At 46.8% G+C, this 21481-nt stretch overlaps 1 protein-coding gene across 3 annotated transcripts in view; it reads left to right on the forward strand.

Annotated features, from left to right (window-relative positions):
• Positions 1-21481, forward strand: part of PSKH1 (protein serine kinase H1) — a 172136-nt gene that overhangs the window by 100286 nt on the left and 50369 nt on the right. The window lies entirely within an intron of this gene.

The following is a 21481-nucleotide window of genomic DNA, read 5'->3' on the forward strand; positions in this document are numbered from 1 at the left end:
AAAGGAGCCGTCAGACCGCAAGTTAGAGACTACATTGAAATCTATCTATGTGGCCAATGGGACACTACTCAGACCTACCATTGCCTGTGCGTGGGTGAGTAGTGCTATTGAAAAATGGTCTGAAAACTTATCAGACATTGACACGATAGATAAAGACGAATTACTCCTAACTCTAGGTCATATCAAAGACGCTGCTGCGTACATGCTTGAAGCTATGAAAGATATTGGTCTCTTGGGTTCAAGAGCCGCTACGTAGGGTGCTGTGGATTCGCTAATGGAATGCTGACGCAGATTCCAAAGGAATATAGAGGCTCTCCCGTATAAAGGAGAGGCCTTGTTTGGAGAGGGGCTGGATGCCTTAGTCTCTGCGGCTACCGCAGGTAAGTCGACATTTTTGCCTTATGCTCCTGCGCCGGCGAAAAAGACACATCACTCTCAGATGCAGTCCTTTCGGCAAAATAAATACAAAAAGGTTCCCCTTTCTTTGCCGGTAGAGGAAGGGTAAAAGGAAATAAGTCCACAGCGTCTCCAGGATCACAGGAGCAGAAATCAACCTCTGCTTCTGCCAAATCTTCAGCATGACGCTGGGGCTCCCTTGCGGGAGTCTGCTCAGGTGGCGGCACGTTTGAAACTCTACAGTCAGATTTGGATTCAATCTGGCATGGACCCGTGGTTCTCGCAAATAGTGTCCCACGGTAACAAGCTGGAGTTTCAAGACATTTCCCCATGCCGATTTTTCAAATCGGCCTTACCAGTTTCTATCCCAGACAGGGAAGTGGTATCAGCAGCAATACAAAAATTGTGTCAGGATCAAGTGATTGCCCTGGTCCCCTTGTCGCAACAAGGAGAAGGGTTTTATTCAAGCCTTTTCGTAGTTCCGAAGCCGGACTGCTCGGTCAGACCGATTCTAAATTTAAAACACTGAATCTCTACCTGCAAAGGTTCAAATTCAAGATGGAATCTCTGAGGGCAGTGATTTCCAGTCTGGAGGAAAGGGACATCATGGTGTCAGTGGACATAAAAGATGCCTACTTGCATGTTCCGATTTATCCTCCGCATCAGGCTTATCTGAGATTTGCAGTGCAGGATTGTCATTACCAATTTGAGACGTTGCCGTTCGGACTCTCCACGGCACCGAGGGTCTTCACCAAGGTGATGGCGGAGATGATGGTCCTCCGACTGCAAGGAGTCAATAAAATTCCTTACCTGGACGATCTTCTGATAAAAGCGAGGTCCAGGGAAAGGTTGGTGCAGAATATTGCACTCTCCCTGACAGTACTTCAACAACATGGTTGGATCATAAATTTTCCAAAGTCACAGTTGGAACCGACGACAAGCTTATCGTTTCTGGGGATGATACTGGACACAGAAGTACAGAGGGTATTTCTTCCAGTAGAAAAGGCTCTGGAAATCCAAAGAATGGTCAAACAAATTCTGAAACCAACAAGAGTGTCGATTCATCTATTCATTCGGTTGTTGGGGAAGATGGTAGCGGCCTACAAGGCCATACAGTTTGGCCGATTCCATGCCAGAGTATTCCAGTGGGACCTGTTGGACAAGTGGTTCGGATCCCATCTACACATGCATCAGAGGATAATCCTGTCTTCCAAAGCCAGAATTTCGCTCCTGTGTTGGCTGCACAGTTTTCACCTCCTGAAGGACGCAGGTTCGGGATTCAGGACTGGGCCCTAGTAACCACGGATGCAAGTCTCCGAGGTTGGGGAGCAGTCACACAGGGGGAAAGCTTCCAAGGAAGATGGTCAAGTCACAAAACCTGTCTTCACATAAATTTTCTGGAGTTGAGAGCCGTTTACAACGGCCTTCTACAAGCGGTGCATCTTCTTCAAGATCAACCCATACAGATCCAGTCAGACAATGTAACAGCAGTAGCGTACATAAACCGTCAGGGCGGAACGAAAAGCAGAGCGGTAATGGCTGAGGTGACAAAGATTCTCCTCTGGGCAGAAAGACATGCAAAAGCTCTGTCGGCAATTTTCATTCTGGGAGTGGACAACTGGGAAGCAGACTTCCTCAGCAGACACAAACTCCATCCAGGAGAATGGGGCCTCCACCAAGAAGTCTTCGCAGAGTTGACAGGTCTTTGGGGAGTTCCTCAAGTAGACATGATGGCATCTCGTCTCAACAAGACGCTTCAGAGATATTGTTCCAGGTCGAGAGACCCTCAAGCAATAGCAGTGGACGTACTGGTGACCCAGTGGGTGTTTCAGTCTGTGTATGTCTTCCATCCACTTCCACTGATACCAAAAGTTCTCAAAATCATAAGGAGAACAGGAGTTTGAGCGATCCTCATTGTCCCAGACTGGCCAAGGAGGGCTTGGTATCCAGATCTTCAGGAGTTGCTCATAGAAGATCCTTGGCCTCTTCCTCTTCGCGAGGACCTGCTGCAGCAGGGGCCGTTGGTGTATCAAGACTTACCGCGGCTACGTTTGAAGGCATGGCTGTTTAGCTCCCGATCCTAGCCCGAAAGGATATTCCCAAAGAAGTAATTTCCACTCTCATTCAGGTCAGGAAAGGAGTAATGTCTAAACATTACCACCATATTTGGAGAAAATGTGTCTTGGTGTGAATCCAAGAAGGCTCCAACGGAAGAGTTTCAGCTAGGACGTTTTCTCCATTTTCTTCAGGCGGGTGTGGATGCGGGCCTACGATTGGTATTCAATCAAGGTCCAGATTTCGGCCTTGTCCGTTTTCTTTCAGAAATAATTGGCCTCCCTTCCAGAAGTTCAGACCTTTGTGAAAGGGATTCTGCACATCCAACCTCCATTTGTGCCTCCTGTGGCACCGTGGGATCTTAGCGTGGTGTTGCTGTTTCTTCAATCGGATTGATTTGAACCTCTCCAGGAGGTGGAGTTGAAGTTTCTCACTTGGAAAGTGGTCATGCTGTTGGTCTTGGCATCCGCAAGGAGGGTGTCTGAGTTAGGGTCCTTGTCTCACAGGAGCTCTTACTTGATATTCCATGAAGATAGAGCTGAGCCTTAGAACTCGTCAGCAATTTCGTCCAAAAGTGGTTTCTCCTTTCCATATAAACCAACCTATTGTGGTGCCAGTGGCTACTGACACATTCGCTGGTTCGAAGTCTCTGGACGTGGTCAGAGCTTTGAAAATTTGTTGCCAGAATGGCTAGGATACGGAAAACAGATGCTCTGTTTGTCCTGTATGCTCCCAACAAGATTGGGTGTCCTGCTTCTAAGCAGACGATTGCACGCTGGATCAGAGGTACAATTCAACACACTCATTCCACAGCAGGATTGCCGATGCTGAATTCGGTGAATGCCCATTCTACAAGAAAGGTGGGCTCATCCTGGGCGGCTGGCCGGGGGGGTCTCTGCATTACAACTTTGCTGAGCAGCTGCTTGGTCAGGGGCAAACAAGTTTGCTAAGTTTTAAAAGTTTGATACCTTGGCCGCTGATGACCTAAAGTTTGGTCAATCGGTTCTGCAGGGACATCCGCACTCTCCCGCCCGTACTGGAGCTTTGGTATAACCCCATGGTACTAAAGTGGACCCCAGCATCCTCTAGGACCTATGAGAAAACAGGATTTTTATACCTACCGGTAAATCCTTTTCTCCTAGTCCGAAGGATGCTGGGCACCCAGCCCAGTGCGTACTTTACCTGCAGTAGTAATTTTGTTATAGTTTTACACAGGTGTTGTGTTTAAAATAGTTTTCAGCACGTTGCTGTGATGTTCATGCTGGTTAGCATGTGTTAGATTGAATGCCATGTTGTGCGGCATGGTTGAAGTGTGAGCTGGTGTGAATCTCACCATTAACTTAAAAGTAAATCCTTTTCTCGAATTGTCCATCTCCCTGGGCACAGTTCCTATACTGAGGTCTGGTGGAGGGGCATAGAGGGAGGAGCCAGTTCACACTCTGAAAAATTCTTAAAGTGCCCATGGCTCCTGCGGAACCGTCTATACCCCATGGTACTAAAGTGGACCCCAGCATCCTCTACAGACTAGGAGAAAAGGATTTACCGGTAGGTATAAAAATCCTGTTTTTAATCTATAATATTTTAAAATCACATAACATTATGGTTAGAGACTATTTCCTTTGATAATATATTAATTATTGTACAGAAGTTTATAATTTCTGTAGGCTTTCATGCTGATTTGTAGAAGCATGGTAGATGAGGAACTTTTTACCACCAACCAGTGTTTCTTTGACTGTTAACTGATATAGATTCATGCATGTTTTTTCCGTTAACCACTTGCCTGGCATGGTTGCATTAGGTAGTACCACACCATGCTGGGCTTTCCCTGACATGATTGCATCTGATGCAACCAGTCAGAAATGCCCACTCTGTCGCTCACATAGGGACTTCCTGTTTCCCTTCCCCAGTGCCCGCCATGCAGCCGATCAGCAGTGATCAGGCAGCATGGCGGCACCCAACACCCCATGGCTCCAGAGATTAGCTGCCGCTGGGCAAATGTAAAAATGCAGCACTCTTCTTCCCTGTGGACGCCCGACGGCTGCAGCGAGGCGAATGTAGAGTCACGATGGTCTAATATCATCCATCAATGCTTATACCAATTTTTAATAAAACAATGAAAGTTTAAAAAAAAAAAATTTTTTTACTTAAATTGTGTTGGACATGTTTAAAATAAATGTTCTTAATCTAATTCAATCTTTGAAAAAAAAAAGACAATTTCTGAGCGGTTTTTGGAAAAGAATATTAGCCATTTAAGTGGTTAACGTGGGCAGATTGGTGATGAGATTTGTGCAGTTAAAATAGATTTTAAAAAAAGTGGTGAGTGTCTCCTTGTTGGATCTCTGGATGAAGCACAAGTTAGTGATAGGGGGATGGGGGGATTTCTTATTCATCCTCCATGTCAGCTATACTATGGAATGTATCTAAGCAGAATACAAGGAGTGCTATAATAACCAGCCATAGACTTCACAGCTTATGCTTATAGATGTGTCCACATACACAGCACACCAGATAACACTGTTATCTATACCACGGATTGTACTACTTAGCTGCACCAAAACACTAATCTTAAATTCGTAGAGCGCTATAAGCAAACTAAGGAGCAAAACTGAGGAACAAGTAGTAAAGTTGAGGAAAAAGTACATAATCTAGGGTAAACCGGGGAAAAAAAAAACAGGTCACCCTTGCTAAGTACACATTCTAGGGTAAACAGGCAAGAAACAGACCATCGTTATGCTTAATCTGCAAATGTATACCAATTATTTTTGCTCCAGCGGGGTCCACAGGATAACATTGGGATATGATGACGCGACCGCAGATTTGCACCAAATGGTCAAAGCTTTCGATCTCCCAGCATGCAACAGGCCCATCCCTATATCCCCGCCTCCTGGCTCAGGCAAATAATTTTTTTGTTTGGTGCAGCAGGAGTCGGACCATGGTCAAATGAGCTGCTGGTTTTTAGAGCCATAAGCTTTTTTTATTATATTTTTTATAGTCTTGCTATTTTTTTGAGCGATCTTTCTAAAAAGCGTCTTATACGTACCTTAGAAAGAATCGCTCCAACATCTTTCCAACGGGTCGCGACAATGCTTACCCACGTGTACAGTGCTGTTTCGGCGGGCGTCTGCGTAGGATGTACTAGCAAGTCCAACAGACGTTACCAGGCTGTGGCCGGAGCACTGGGAGAAGGTAAGGCAATTGGTTCTGCTTAGTAGGTGAGCATGCGAGACACAGCCGCACTGTTTCGGGTGGAGACTACCAAACAGTCGCTGATACGGCTGCCACCTCGGGTGCACCAGCACTAGGCCTCAGGGATCATAGGCTCCAGGGGTAGTATGAGGCCGCGATCCCTAAGGTTGATGTCAGCAGTGGGGAGTAAGACGCTCCCTTGGTCGCCCCTCCCCCCCGGTTCATGACAAGAGCCTTCCCGGCTAGGTGCCATAAAATCCATGATGTCAGATATGTCTTCTCACCTCACTGCTAATACTCAAAAAACTCAACAACTCTCTAGATCTAGCCCCCCTCTCTAGATCAGGACCACAAAAGCGTAGGTTATCTGCTTTACTCTCAGACTCTGATGAGGGAAACAGGAGGAGGGGGAGGAACTGGATCCTGCTACTGGGGATTCCCCTTCTACACAGGGTATTGAACCCCCTCATTCTAGCTATATGGGACGTGTTAAAACTCCCTATAGAGGATGCTGCGACACAGCAGTCGTTTTTCCTAACACAGAACAAACTTAGTGTCACTTTTCCTGATTCTGCAGTTAGATGACCAGTTTAAGTTAGCCTGGAAAAATTCAGATAAAAAATACCAAGTGTCAAGACGGTTTTTGCACACTTTCCCATTTGCTCCTGAAGGCAGGAAAATCTGAAGAATCCCCCAGCTGTTGACGTATCAGTCTCTCGCCTACCTAAAAAAGCGGTACTGCCAGCTTCGGTCTTCTTTACCATAAAGGACCCTGGGGATAGAAAGATAGATACTACGCTGAAGTCTGTCTACACAGCAGCAGGTATATCACAAAGACTGGTCATAGCAGGTTGCTGGATGACTAATGCCATTTATCCGTGGGCTACACAAATTCAGGAGGACCACTCAGGGGATATGTCCCTGGTCACTACAGTGACTCTCCTAAAGCACATTCAGGACACCGCACACGTCCTGTGTAACTCTCTCTCTCTCTCTCGAGGAGATGGGAAATATTAATGCTAGTACCACTGCCATGGCAGGGTCTGTGCACAGAGCTTTGTGTTTGTGTTCAGTGGATAGCGGATGCAGATTCCAAGCGCAGTGTAGAGTCTCCCTTTTTTTCAGGGGATTGGCTCTTCAGGGTGTAATTGGATACGTGGATTTCTAAAGTTACCGCGGAGAAATCCACGTTTCTCCCCTCTGGGGCCCCGTCGACTAGACGTTCCTACATGGGGCCGTCTACCCAGTCCTTTTGGTCTAACAGATTTAGATCTAGGGCCAGAGGTAAGCCAAGAAAATCGGCAATCACAGGTTCTCAGGAGGGCACCAGTTCAGCTTCCACTTAGGCCTCAACATGACGGTGTCCACCCACCCCCGGGGGATTTTGAGGTGGGAGATCGGCTGCATCACTTCAGCCACATCTGGGAAAGCTCCTGCCAGGATACTTGGGTAAAGGACCTCATCTCTCAAGGCTACAAGCTGGAGATCGACAGCGCTCCTCCCAAACGATTTTTCAAATCAAGCTTACCAGCTTTGCAGGATACGCGTGTTACGCAGCAACAGGCCATCCTGAAATTGGTCCAGTCCCAAGTCATTGTTCCAGTACCACTGCAACAACAGAGAAAGGGTTGCTACTCCAGCCGGTTTGTGGTACCGAAACCGCACGGTTCGGTAAGTCCCATTTTGAATCTAAAATCCTTGAACCCTTACCTAAAGGTTTTCAAGCTCAAGATGGAATCCTTGTGAGCAGTGATTACAAGCCTGGAAGAACGGGAGTTCATGGTCTCCCTGGATATAAAGGACACCTACCTCCATATCCGGATTTGGCCACCTCACCAGGCTTACCTGAGGTTTGCCCTGCTGAATGATCACTACCAGTTCCAGGCGCTACCCTACGGCCTGTCCACAGCTCAAAGGGTGTTCACAAAGGTAATGGCGGAGATGATGTTCCAACTCCGGGTCCAGGGGGTCAATATTGTCCCTTATCTGGACAATTTCTTGATAAAAGCGAGATCAGGGAGCTTTTATTGCTCCATATAGACCGCACTATCCAACTTCGGTCACACCATGGGATACTGAGGCCCTGAAAGTGTTCCTCCCACAGGACAAAGTGAGAACATGTCATGAGATGGTCCGCTTGGTTCTCCGGCCTACTCGAGTATCCATCCATCTTTGCATAAGATTGTTAGGGAAGATGGTAGCCTCATACGAGGCGATCCAGTATGGAAGGTTCCATGCCAGAACATTTCAATTGGATCTCCTGAGCAAGTGGTCCGGATCACATCTTCAGATGCACAGGATAATATGGCTGTCATCTCAGGCCAGGATTTCCCTCTGTGGTGGCTGCAGTCCCCCAACCTACTGGAAAGTCGAAGTTTCGGGATTCAGGATTAGATCCTCCTCACGACTGATATGAGTCTGAGAGGATGGGGAGTTGTCACCCAGGGGGCTCTGTTCCAGTGCAGGTGGTTAGCCCACAAAGCCCTCCTTCCTATAAACAGTCTGGAACTTCGGGCAATCTACAATGCTCTGATTCAGGCCTATCCTCTACTCAGGGATCACGCGATCCAAGTTCAGTCGGACAATGCCACAGCAGTGGCGTACATCAATCGACAAGGAGGGACAAAAAGCAGGGACTGCATGCGAGAGGTGTCAAAGATACTCCTCTGGGCAGAAAGAAATGCAAGAGCAGTGTCCGCAATCTTCATTCTGGGAATAGACAACTGGGAAGCGGACTTCCTGAGTCGTCACGATCTCCACCCGGGAGAGTGGGGGCTTCACCATGCGGTGTTTCAGCAGGTCATCGACCGGTGGGGCTGCCCACAAATTGACATGATGGCTTCTCGACTCAACAAGGAGCTTCGTTGGTATTGCACACGAACCAGGGACCCTCAGGCGAGGGCAGTAGATGCACTGACGTCGCCTTGGCCTTACCGGCTGGTCTACATGTTTCCTCCGATTCCATTGCTCCCAAGGGTGCTAAAGCGAATCGAGAATCAAGAAGTCCACGCAATTCTGATTGCCCCCAATTGGCTCCGGAGGGTATGGTACGCGGATCTGGACATGTCCGTCGAAGACCCTTGGCCTCTGCCACTGCGAAGAGATCTTCTTCAACAAGGACCATTAGTCTACTCGGACTTACGGCGCCTTCGTTTGATGGCATGGAGGTTGAGCGGAACATCCTAGCTCATGAGGGCCTTTCCAAAAAGGTTGTTGCTACCATGGTTCAGGCCAGGAAACTTATGACGTCAAAACACTATCCTCATATCTGGAGAAGATATGTCTCTTGGTGCGAGGAAAGCACGTATCCGCCTGCAGAGTTCCACTTGGGACTTTTCCTCCGTTTCCTGCAGGCTGGTGTGGATAAGGGCTTACGTCTGGGTTACATTAAGGTCCAGATTTCAGCTCTCTCAATTTTCTTCCAGAAGAAATTGGCAGTGTTGCCAGAAGTTCAGACCTTCTTGCAAGGGGTACTTCACATCCAACCTCCTTTTGTGCCGCCCACGGCATCCTGGGATTTGAATGTAGTGTTGTATTTTCTACAGTCCTCCTGGTTTGAACCTCTGATGACGTTAGAAGACAAGTACCTCACGTGGAAGACTGATGTTATTGGTCCTGGCTTCTGCTAGGCGTGTCTCAGAATTGGGGGCCTTTATCATGTAAAAACCCCTACTTGGTCTTTTACGAGGACAGAGCGGAGCTCAGGACTAGGCAGCAGTTCCTGCTAAAGGTCGTCTCTGCGTTCCACTTGAGTCAACCTATTGTGGTTCAAGTTCTGGCAGTTCTGCTCCTCCAGAGTCATTGGATGCTGTGCGAGCCTTGAAGATCTATGTCAAGAGAATGGCTTGGATCAGAAAGACGGATTCCTTGTTCGTGCTAGATGAAGCGCAGAAAAAGGGTTGCCCTGCTTTAAAGCAGTCCATTGCTCGTTGGCAGAGACTTAATATCCAACAGGCCTTCAGATGAGCCCTCCTCATCTTTGCCTTTAATAGGATTAACTGAGCCAGGGCAGTCGGACTTAATCCCCTGCTGTTATGACTAAATCCCATGCTGTATTCTCTCTGTATTGTATTGCAGCTGAAAACAATAGATGAAAGGTTTATGCTAATAAACCTTTGTGCAGTAGAGAAGCCTAGATGAGTGTGGCTCCATCTGTGTTTGTCAGCAGCATTACCTGTTCCACACTCTCTGAAGACCCACTCTACAAGATTGGTGGGGTCTTCCTGGGCGGCTGCCCGTGGAGTCTCGACCTTGCAACTGTGCCAAGCGGCTACCTGGTCAGGTTAGAACACCTTTGTGAAGTTCTACATGTTTGATGCCCTTGCCAAAGAGGATTCCCAGTTTAGGCAGGCGATGCTGCAGACGTCTCCGCACATTCCCGCCCATTTTGGAAGCTTTGGGACGTCCCCATCATGCTAATTCCCCAATATCCCTTATGGATGCTAGAGAAAATAGGATTTTAATACCTACCCGTAAATCCTTTTCTTCTGCGGGGTACACTGGGCTCCACAAGGATTAACATGGGGGTGTAGAGTAGGATTTTGATCCGAGGCACCAACAGGCTTAAAGCTTTTTTGACTGTTCCCAAGATGCACAGCGCCACCACCTCTATAACCCTGATTGAAAAAAAAACCTCAGCTGCGCAATGAAATTGGTAACATGAACAAAAACTGACGTATGCTGAGATAAATTATAAAGAGAATTTAGTATGACAATAAGAGAAATTTCGTACACTAAAACATATAGTCTGGACTTAAACCTTATAAGGACATACCTCCCAACATGACCCACTCCAGGAGGGACACAATGCTCTGGTTCTGGACTTTTCTCAATGTATGATTGCCAGCACCTGTGGTGAAACACCTTTCTTATCCATTATCCTGTTCAACACAGCTGCCAGCAATCATACATTAAGAGAAAAGTCCAGAAGCAGAGCATTGTGTCCCTCCTGGAGAGTGTCATGTTGGGAGGTATGTAAGGAAAATAGTAAAATACCCTGTACTGGATATCAGATAAAACAAGCACTTGTGGTGTGAGCAGTAACAATATGCAACATTTGTATCCAACAAGTAGAAACCGTATCGTATCCTGGATATGAATGAATTGTTAGAATGTGGAGTAATTCATAAGTTTTAAACTGGTAACTGCAGTCCCATGAATGTATTAATGGAGCTCCTTTATGTAGAAATACTCCGATGTCAGATAAAGTCAAAATGACCTCTCCCGTGGGCTGGTTTCTAACCGAGTGTCCTCGGTTAGATTATCCTGCGTTGCCCACCACGTAACTGTCACTGGGAGGGAGAGGGCAAAGCTTGCACCTGGCGGAGTCCTACACGGAGACGCTGCTGGAGGTATAAAGGAGCCACTATGGAGACTGAGTTGCCAATGCTGCTCGGCAGGCCTCAATGTCAGCTGCGGTGTGCAGAGAATAATATGTCACTGCAGGGGTTGCAAGGCCAATATCGGTCTCTTAGTATAGATGAAAGTGCTTGTCATGCAAAATGCTTGTTAGGCAGAGTGTAGAAGTCCAGTAGGTAAAAAAGAATTGAGGAGTCCTTACCGGTTTCGTCACGCTCCACGTGACTTTTCTCAAAGCTATATCCCCTCAGTCCAGGTATCAGTATATAAAGCAAATGACTGAATACATGCAGGTGTCAATAATCAATTAATTAAGATACTCAGCAACGTCAGCTTGTCAAATAGTAAAATGCTTAGTAATTCACAACAAAGTGTGTTGTAGGGAACAAAAAGGCAGACACAATATTATATAGACCTTATATGTCACAGAAAACAGACGAAACCTATAACTCCAAAATAAATTAAGTAAATTATAAACTCTGAGGTAGATAGAACAATATATGTAAACATACATGTGAACAAACATTTTGTACATATTTATACCATATAGTGTTTATTTTATATATTTCAGAGAAAATAAAACATTAATTCAAAAACCAGGATGGACTAAAAAGAAATTAGAATTATTAACAACAATTAAAAACATTTATTTGAAAAAATAATAATCTGAAATCAGGTTTGAACTCTACTCTCTCTAAAGAGCTGCTAGAAGCATTAGCTGGATGTGCCAGTGAATCTCAAGTTAAGAGAGAGAGGATAACAAACCTATATAACAGTCAATATCCCATATAATTAATAATATTAATATGAAAACCACAATCCATACTTAATTAACTGCACTATATCTGATAAATGATATGTATGAGTGCACATTTGATGTAGAAGGAATATATAGATGCAATGTTCCTACATATTCTTAGAGTAAGAAAAAAAATAATAATCTAGAGTCCGGTTTTGAACTCTACTCTCTCTGAAGAACTAATGGGGGTATTAGCTGAATGTGCCACTGATTCTCAAGTTAAGAAATAGAGGATAACAAACCTATATATTAGTCAGTGTCCTGTATAATTAGTACAAAAATAATAACCACAATCCACAACCTGACTCTAGATAAAAAAAATTAAATTTATTTATTTATTTTCTTACTTTAAGAATATGTAGGAACATTGTGGGGTATATGCAATTGCCGGCGAATCGCGGTAATTTTTCGCCCGTCTTTTAATTCGACACAATTCGACCGTCGAATTCCGGCAGATGGGTGCCGGAATTCAACATATTCAATAAAAAACGGATTCGACAGTCCCGCTGTCGAAAAACGGCCGATTTGATGGATTTTGATTAGATTTTTAAAAATGTTAAAAAATGGGTAAAAACTGTAAAAAACCCGAAAAAAAATTGCGTGGGGCCCCCCTCCTAAGCATAACCAGCCTCGGGCTCTTCGAGCCGGTTCTAAAAATTCGGGGGGAAAACTGACGGGATCCCCCGTATTTTTAAAACCAGCACCGGGCTCTGCGCCTGGTGCTGGTGCAAAAAATACGGGGGACAAAAAGCGTAGGGGTCCCCCGTATTTTTTACACCAGCACCGGGCTCCACTAGCTGGACAGATAATGCCACAGCCGGGGGTCACTTTTATACAGCGGCCGTGGCATTAAATACCCAACTAGTCACCTCTGGCCGGGGTACCCTGGAGGAGTGGGGACCCCTTCAATCAAGGGGTCCCCCCCCCAGCCACCCAAGGGCCAGGGGTGAAGCCCGAGGCTGTCTCTCCCCCCCCCCCCCCCCCCCCCCCCATCCAAGGGCTGCGGATGGGGGGCTGATAGCCTTTTGAAAAATGAAAGAATATTGTTTTTTCCAGTAGTACTACAAGTCCCAGCAAGCCTCCCCCGCAAGCTGGTACTTGGAGAACCACAAGTACCAGCATGCGGGTGGAAAAACGCACCCGCTGGTACCTGTAGTTCTACTGGAAAAAAAATACCCAAATAAAAACAGGAGACACACACCGTGAAAGTAAAAGTTTATTTCATACATGCCGACACATACATACTTACCTATGTTGACCCGCCGACTGCCACGTCTCCAATGTCGCCGACGATCCGGGGTACCTGTGAATAAAATTATACTCCCCTCAATCCAGTGTCCTGTGATTTGTAATCCACGTACTTGGCAAAACAAAAAAACGAATACCCGGACCACACGGACTGAAAGGGGTCCCATGTTTACACATGGGACCCCTTTCCCCGAATGCAGAGACCCCCCGTGACTCCTGTCACAGAAAGGTCCCTTCAGCCAATCAGGAAGCGCCACTTCGTGGCACTCACCTGATTGGCTCTGCGCTCGGACGCGCATTGCACAGCCCCCTCCATTACTTTCAATGGTGGGAACTTTGCGGTCAGCGGTGAGGTCACCCGCGGTCAGCGGCTGACCGCGGGTAACCCCACCGCTGACCGCAAAGTTCCCACCATTGAAACTAATGGAGGGAGCTGTGCGATGCGCTGTCTGCCAGCTCAGACACGCATACAGCCAATCAGGAGAGTGCCACGAAGTGGTGCTTCCTGATTGGCTGAAGGGACCTTTCTGTGACAGGAGTCACGGGGGGTCTCTGCATTCGGGGAAAGGGGTCCCATGTGTAAACATGGGACCCATTTCAGTCCGTGTGGTCCGGGTATTCGTTTTTTTGTTTTGCTAAGTACGTGGATTACAAATCACAGGACACTGGATTGAGGTGAGTATAATTTTATTTTCAGGTACACAACGTGGATTCTACTTGGACAAGTGGACAGAGGTCGGCGTGTGAACATAGGTAAGTATGTGTGTGTCGACATGTGTGAAATAAAGTTTTACTCTCGCGGTGTGCGTGTCCTGTTTTTATTTGGGTATTTTTTCCCAGTAGAACTACAGGTACCAGCGGGCCCGTTTTTCTCCCGCATACTGGTACTTGTGGTTCTCCAAGTACCAGCTTGCGGGGGAGGCTTGCTGGGACTTGTAGTACTACTGGAAAAAACAATATTCTTTCATTTTTCAAAAGGCTATCAGCCCCCCATCCGCAGCCCTTGGATGGGGGGGGGGGGGCAGCCTCGGGCTTCACCCCTGGCCCTTGGGTGGATGGGGGGGGGACCCTTTGATTGAAGGGGTCCCCACTCCTTCAGGGTACCCCGGCCAGGGGTGACTAGTTGGGTATTTAATGCCACGGCCGCAGGGCGCTGTATAAATGTGACCCCCGGCTGTGGCATTATCTGTCCAGCTAGTGGAGCCCGGTGCTGGTGTAAAAAATACGGGTACCCCTACGCTTTTTGTCCCCCGTATTTTTTGCACCAGGCGCAGAGCCCGGTGCTGGTTTTAAAAATACGGGGGATCCCCTGTCAGTTTTCCCCCCGGATTTTTAGAACCAGGACCGGCTCGCAGAGCCCGAGGCTGGTTATGCTTAGGAGGGGGGACCCCACGCATTTTTTTTTCCAGATTTTTACCATTCCATTAAAAAATAGATAAAAAAATTATATTTTTAAAAATATATAAATAATACTTGTGCCTCCAAAATAGACAAACCAAGTACCTAATCCCTTCTAATATAAATAGATATGCTATTACCAATAAAAAAACACAAAAAAAACATGTTTTTACATTTTTTTATTAGACTCCGCCAGCAAAGTGTGGCGGATTGAAAATGACGAATTTACTGTCTAAAAGCACTGTTGTCGAATTTACAATCTTCAATTGAATATACTTTTGTCGAATTGCCGCATTTGTACCATTGCAGAAATGTCGAATTTGGAAAGTCCGTTTTTTTGACGAAAAGTACTGAATTGCATTGTCGATTTTTTTTTTTTTTGGCGAAAATGTCCCGTTTTTCGACATTTTCGGGAATTCGACCGCAATTGCATATACCCCTGTATCTATATATTCCTTCTACATCCAATGTGCACTCATACATATAGTTTATCAGATATAGTGCAGTTAATTAAGTATGGATTGTGGTTTTCATATTAATATTATTAATTATATGGGATATTGACTGTTATATAGGTTTGTTATCCTCTCTCTCTTAACTTGAGATTCACTGGCACATGCTTCTATCAGCTCTTTAGAGAGAGTAGAGTTCAAACCTGATTTCAGATTATTATTATTATTATTATTATTATTATTATTATTATTATTTTTTTCAAATAAATGTTTTTAATTGTTGTTAATAATTCTAATTTCTTTTTAGTCCATCCTGGTTTTTTAATTAATGTTTTATTTTCTCTGAAATATATAAAATAAACACTATATGGTATAAATATGTACAAAATGTTTGTTCACATGTATGTTTACATGTATTGTTCTATCTACCTCAGAGTTTATAATTTACTTAATTTATTTTGGAGTTATAGGTTTCGTCTGTTTTCTGTGACATATAAGGTCTATATAATATTGTGTCTGCCTTTTTGTTCCCTACAACACACTCTGTTGTGAATTACTAAGCATTTTACTATTTGACAAGCTGACGTTGCTGAGTTTCTTAATTAATTAATTGATTATTGACTCCTGCATGTATTCAATCATTTGCTTTATATACCGATACCTGGACTGAGGGGATATACCTTTGAGAAAGTCACGTGGAGCGTGACGAAACCGGTTAGGACTCCTCAATTCTTTTTTACCTACTGGACTTCTACACTCTGCCTAACAAGCATTTTGCATGACAAGCACTTTCATCTATACTAAGAGACCGATATTGGCCTTGCAGCCCCTGCAGTGGCATATTATTCTCTGCACACCGCAGCTGACATTAAGGCCTGCCGAGCAGCATTGGCAACTCAGTCTCCATAGTGGCTCCTTTATACCTCCAGCAGCGTCTCCGTGTAGGACTCCGCCCGGTGCAAGCTTTGCCCTCTCCCTCCCAGTGACGGCTACGTGGTGGGCAACGCAGGATAATCTAACCGAGGACGCTCGGTTAGAAACCAGCCCATGGGAGAGGTAATTTTGACTTTATCTGACATCGGAGCATTTCTACATAAAGGAGCTCCATCAATACATTCATGGGACTGCAGTTACCAGTTTAAAACTTATGAATTTCTCCACATTCTAACAATTCATTCATATCCAGGATACGATACTGTTTCTACTTGTTGGATACAAATGTTGCATATTGTTACTGCTCACACCACAAGTGCTTGTTTTATCTGATATCCAGTACAGGGTATTTTACTATTTTCCTTATAAGGTTTAAGTCCAGACTATATGTTTTATTGTATGAAATTTCTTTTATTGTCATATTAAATTCTCTTAATAATTTATCTCAGCATACGTCAGTTTTTGTTCATGTTACCAATTTCATTGCGCAGCTGAGTTCTTTTTTCAATCTAGTTTCCTTCAATTAGGCAAATACACAGTGCCTACACAGCAGCACATTGAAATTGGGGAATTTTTTTATATAGAACAATTTATTACGGGGCGCTTTCAGAAGTTTTTGTTTGTTTTAGTCCTCTATAACCCCCGCCTCCATGCACAAAAGCTCAGTTTGTAAATTGGTGCCATGCAGTAAGCAGGCACTTAACAGGAGGGCTGCCTCAGGCAGTCTATTGATAGCTTAAATGACAGAAAAAAGATTTTTTTTCTACAAGACTTCAAGGGCTGCTGCAGGCACAGTCTTTCTGACTTGTCTGTGTGCGGCTCCCTCACCCCCGGCGGCGCTGTATACTCCCGCGCCCTGGTTACCGGGTCACTGCAGCGGAGGCGCCAGTTCCTTCCACAACGTGAGTCACACACACGCCGCCGTTCTCCCGGATCGTGGGGCCGCAGATAAGGGGGAGGTAACTGGCTTCTGTGCCAGCTCTTTACCACGATCCAGCGCGGCCATAGGAGGCGGGCTGTGCACGCGCTGGCGTGGACTTAGATTACTGGGCAGCCGCTCCACTAGCCACGATGGTCATCTCATGGGCACAGGTCAGGGGGTATTTTATTATACATCCTCCATTTTACACTGCCCGCAGCACCCAGTGGGGATGCCAGCAGGGGGAGCAGGTCGGACCTGTGGCCCCAGCCCCAGTGCGCCATTTCTACAAATGTTCCCGCCCTGGAGCTGCTTTCTTCTCCCTCATTCCCGGCCATCAGCCATTACAGATAGAGCCTTGCTGATCCTGGGACTGCTGGGGCAAATCCTCCTCTGTAGAACCGCCTGATTGCCAGTGCTGTGATTCCTACAGGACACGTAAGTATTCTACCTGTCACTGGGACAGTGTTAGTTAAGAAAGCGTGCATACATTCTGGGTTGTGTGGTAAAATCACCCTGTGATATACATCCAGTAGTTACTGTGCATTGTTATATCTATTGTTATCATATATAGCCATACTGAGTATTACTTTGTATTGCTAGTCCAGTGCAGTTTATGGTACATAATTTCTGCATGGTACTCTTGTGACTATATACGTGTGTGTGTGTGCGCGCATGCGCATGTAGCTGCTGCGTGGTTGCCTTATTACAGGTTATTTCACTCAGCGTGCTACTCCTATATTGCTGTACCTGAGGGGGCTAAGTGTATCAGGTTTTCTTCTATATGATATAGGATTGTATGACAAGATATACCTGTTGTGTATTTTTACTTGTGATTTATAGTCACCCTATATATCTCTTGAACTCTCGGTTTGTGCTGATCATAGTCACACTTCATCGGGTGTCCTTGCTAGGTATATTGCTGCTACACTCTGTATCAGGTTGCCCCATATTGTGCACATAGTTATGTCTGCTACACGTGGCAACGACGCTGAGGCTTCTCCCACACTGCGTGGTAGTGAAGCCGCGGACATGACGGAGGATAATATGGCAGCTGAGTTCAGGTTCAGGGGGTTCCTTACCCCCCAGTGGGTCGGTAGCACCTGGAGCATCACAGGACCCACCTTGGGCTACATTTTCCACATTGTTAAACACGCTTGTAACTAAATTGACTCCCCCTGTGTGACCACCTGTGCCAATGCAGCAGTTTATGGTCCCTGCTCTTAATCCGCCATGGGCGCATCAACTTTCCACTCAGTTACAGCATTTGAACCGGTCAATGACTAAATCTGAGTGTCACTCTCGCCCGCCTAAGACCTTGTCGTCTTCCAAATGGGCCATTACCTCCTCCCAATCCACTGCTATTCCAGACACCTCCTCTGACGAGGACGGTGCATATACTGATCCCACAGACACTGACACAGATGTTTCTGATGGGGAAGGTAAGTCATTAATGGATGTCCAGGATCTGATTGAAGCGATCAGGCTCATTCTTCAGGTGTCTGATGAGCCTGAGACTGTTTCCAGGAAACCGGATAGGTTTAAACGTAAGAAGGTGGTTAAACAAGTTTTACCTCATTCTAAATACCTGGGAGACATACGTCCGGAATCCTGGGAAAATTCGGGGACAAAATTCACACCGAATCAAAGACTGTTTGCTCGCTATCCTCTCTCTGCGGAGGTATGTAAAAATTGGGAAACCCCTCCGCCTGTAGATTCTCATGTGGCGCGTATGGTTGTTTCCTCTGCTCTGCCAGTAACTACCGTCACCTCTCTGAAGGAACCGATGGATCGACGCGTGGAGGGCTGTTTAAAAGCGATTTATATCCTAACGGGGGCTGTGCATAGGCCAACAATTGCAGTGACTTGGGCTGCTGAAGCTATTGAGGCGTGGGCTCCAGAGCTTGAGGCGGAACTGCCTTCCAACGCATCTGAGGATGCTCGACAATGTCTCTCGTATATTGCCACGGCTTCTCTGTACCTTAAGGAGGCAGCCTCCTATGCCGGGGTGCTCGCGGCCAAGGCTGCTACTACGTCCGTCTTGGCCAGACGTATCCTTTGGTGAGACCTGGTCGGTGGATATGGATTCCAAGAAAACCCTGGAGGTGCTTCCTTTCAAGGGAGACATTCTCTTCGGAGAAGACCTCAATAAGATTGTGGCTGATCTGGCTACTGCTAAAACAGCTTGCCTACCTAGTACGACTCCTTCCGCACAGAAGGCTAAAAGTACTTTCCCTCGGCCCTTTTGTCCTCCGGGAAAAGCAAAAGGTCAGGCGTACCCAAAGCAAGCTCGTGCTTCCAGACCTGACAAGCCCAGACCGAAGCGTGCCTGGGCCGCCCGTCAGCTAGCTTCCAAAACTGACAAGCCTGCTGCATGACGGGGCGGGCCGCCCTCTGGGGGATCCCAGGGTGGAGGGCCGGCTTCTAGGTTTTGCCCAGTAATGGTTGAAGACCACTTCATATACCTGGGTGAGGGAAGTCGTCGCTCGAGGTTACGCCATGCCCTTCAAGAATCGTCCCCCTCATCGATTTTGCCTGACAGATGTGCCTCTGGATCCGGCAAAAGCAAACACTTTGCACTCGGTGGTACATTCCCTCCTGACCACAGGAGTGGTAGTACAGGTGCCTCTGGCTCAGAGAGGCAAGGGGTACTATTCACTGCTGTTCCTAGTCCAGAAACTGAACGGGTCCTCGCGGCCCATTCTCAATCTGAAGTCCTTGAACAAGCATGTGCGGATCTCCAAGTTTCGTATGTAAACACTGCGCTCTATTGTTCTGGCCTTGGAGCCTGGGGACTATATGGTCTCCCTGGACATACAGGATGCCTACCTACATATTCCTATTGCGGTATCTCATCAGCAATACCTGAGGTTTGCGGTGGGCAACCTTCATTACCAATTTCGGGCGTTACCCTTTGGTTTGACAACGGCTCCCCCGAGTTTTCACCAAAGTTATTGCGGTCTTGACTGCTACACTCTGCCGTCAAGGGGTCAGGATCCTACCGTACGTGGACGATTTGTTGATCCTGGCAAATTCCCCAGAACTTCTCCTGTCTCATCTCGATCTGACGGTCCAGTGCATGAAAGCCCACGGGTGGCTGATCAACTGGAAGAAATTCTCCCTGGTTCCTGCTCGGAGCATGTTACATCTGGGAGCGTTATTGGACACTCACAGCCAGCGGCTGTTCCTGTCTCAAGGGAAAGTCCTGAAGCTTCAGGACAGGATTCGTTGCTTCCTATCTCGTCCGCAAGTGTCGATACATTCGGCAATGCAAGTGCTGGGTCTCATGGTGTCGGCTTTCAACATGGTGGAGTATGCTCAATTCCACTCTCGCCCTCTGCAGAAGTTAATTATGAGCAAGTGGGACGGCCTACCTCACCTGATCCGATCTCACATGAGCTCATTGTCTCCGGAGGTCCACCTGTCACTGAGCTGGTGGCTCCAGGACCAACAATTGAGCAGGGGCCGTCCCTTCTGGATATCCAACTGGGTCCTTCTGACGACGGATGCCAGTCTGAGAGGTTGGGGCACGGTGTTGGAACAACACTCTGTTCAGGGTCGGTGGACCAAGGAGGAGTCACTCCTCCCGATCAATATTCTGGAACTGTGAGCAGTGTTCAATACGTTGACAATGGCCCAGCATCTAATACAGAACAGACCTGTTCAAGTACAGTCAGACAACGCCACCACGGTGGCGTACATAAATCATCAAGGCGGCACTCGAGGCCGCATTGCAATGAGGGAAGTATCACCGATTCTTCAGTGGGCGGAGCGCCATCTGTCTGCCATATCCGCAGTGTTCAGTCCTGAACTGGGAAGCGGACTATCTCAGTCGTCAGGACGTACACGCCGGATAGTGGAGCCTCCATCCGGAGGTTTTTCAACTTCCAGATGTGGATCTGATGGTGTCTCGACACAATCACAAGGTTCCGGTCTTTGGAGCAAGGACAAGGGATCCTCAAGCTGCGTTCGTGGACGCTCTGGCAATTCCATGGAATTTTCAGCTTCCGTATGTGTTCCCTCCGGTGTCACTCCTGCGCAGAGTAATACGGAAGTTCAAGCAAGAAGGAGGAAACCTGCTTCTGGTCGCTCCAGTGTGGCCCAGACGGCACTGGTTCTCTGATCTACTGGGTCTCGTCCCCTTCTACTTCCACAATGACCAGACCTCCTCGTTCTGGACCCTTGTGTATATCCAGATTTAGCCCGGTTGGCTTTGACGGCGTGGCTCTTGAAGCTTCCGTCTTGAGGGCCAAAGGATTTTCTGAGGCGGTCATTCAAACCATGTTGAAGGCCCTTAAGCCGGCGTTTGCTCAGATTTACCATAGGTCTGGAATGCTTACTTTACTTTGTGCGCATCTAACAATCATGACATTTACAAGTTTAGTACGGCCAAACTTTTGGCCTTCCTACAACAGGGCCTGGACTTGCGCTTTCGTCTGGCCTCCATCAAGGTTCATATTTCTGCCTTGTCCGTTTGGTTTCAGAGAAAAATCGCGACCTTGCTGATGTGCATACGTTCACTCAGGGTGTGTTGCGGATTCAACCTCCTTATGTCCCGCCTGTGGCTCCTTGAGACTTGTTGGTGGTTCTGGAGGCGTTGCATGGGTCTCCGTTTGAGCCTCTTGAATCTGCAGACCTAAAGTGGCTTTCTCTCAAGGTAGTGTTTCTGCTGGCTATTGCCTCTGCTAGACGGGTGTTGGATTTGGGTGCCTTGTAGGTCACCATATCTGATTTTTC

Source organism: Pseudophryne corroboree, chromosome 11 (assembly GCF_028390025.1).
Source record: "Pseudophryne corroboree isolate aPseCor3 chromosome 11, aPseCor3.hap2, whole genome shotgun sequence".
NCBI lineage: Eukaryota > Metazoa > Chordata > Amphibia > Anura > Myobatrachidae > Pseudophryne > Pseudophryne corroboree.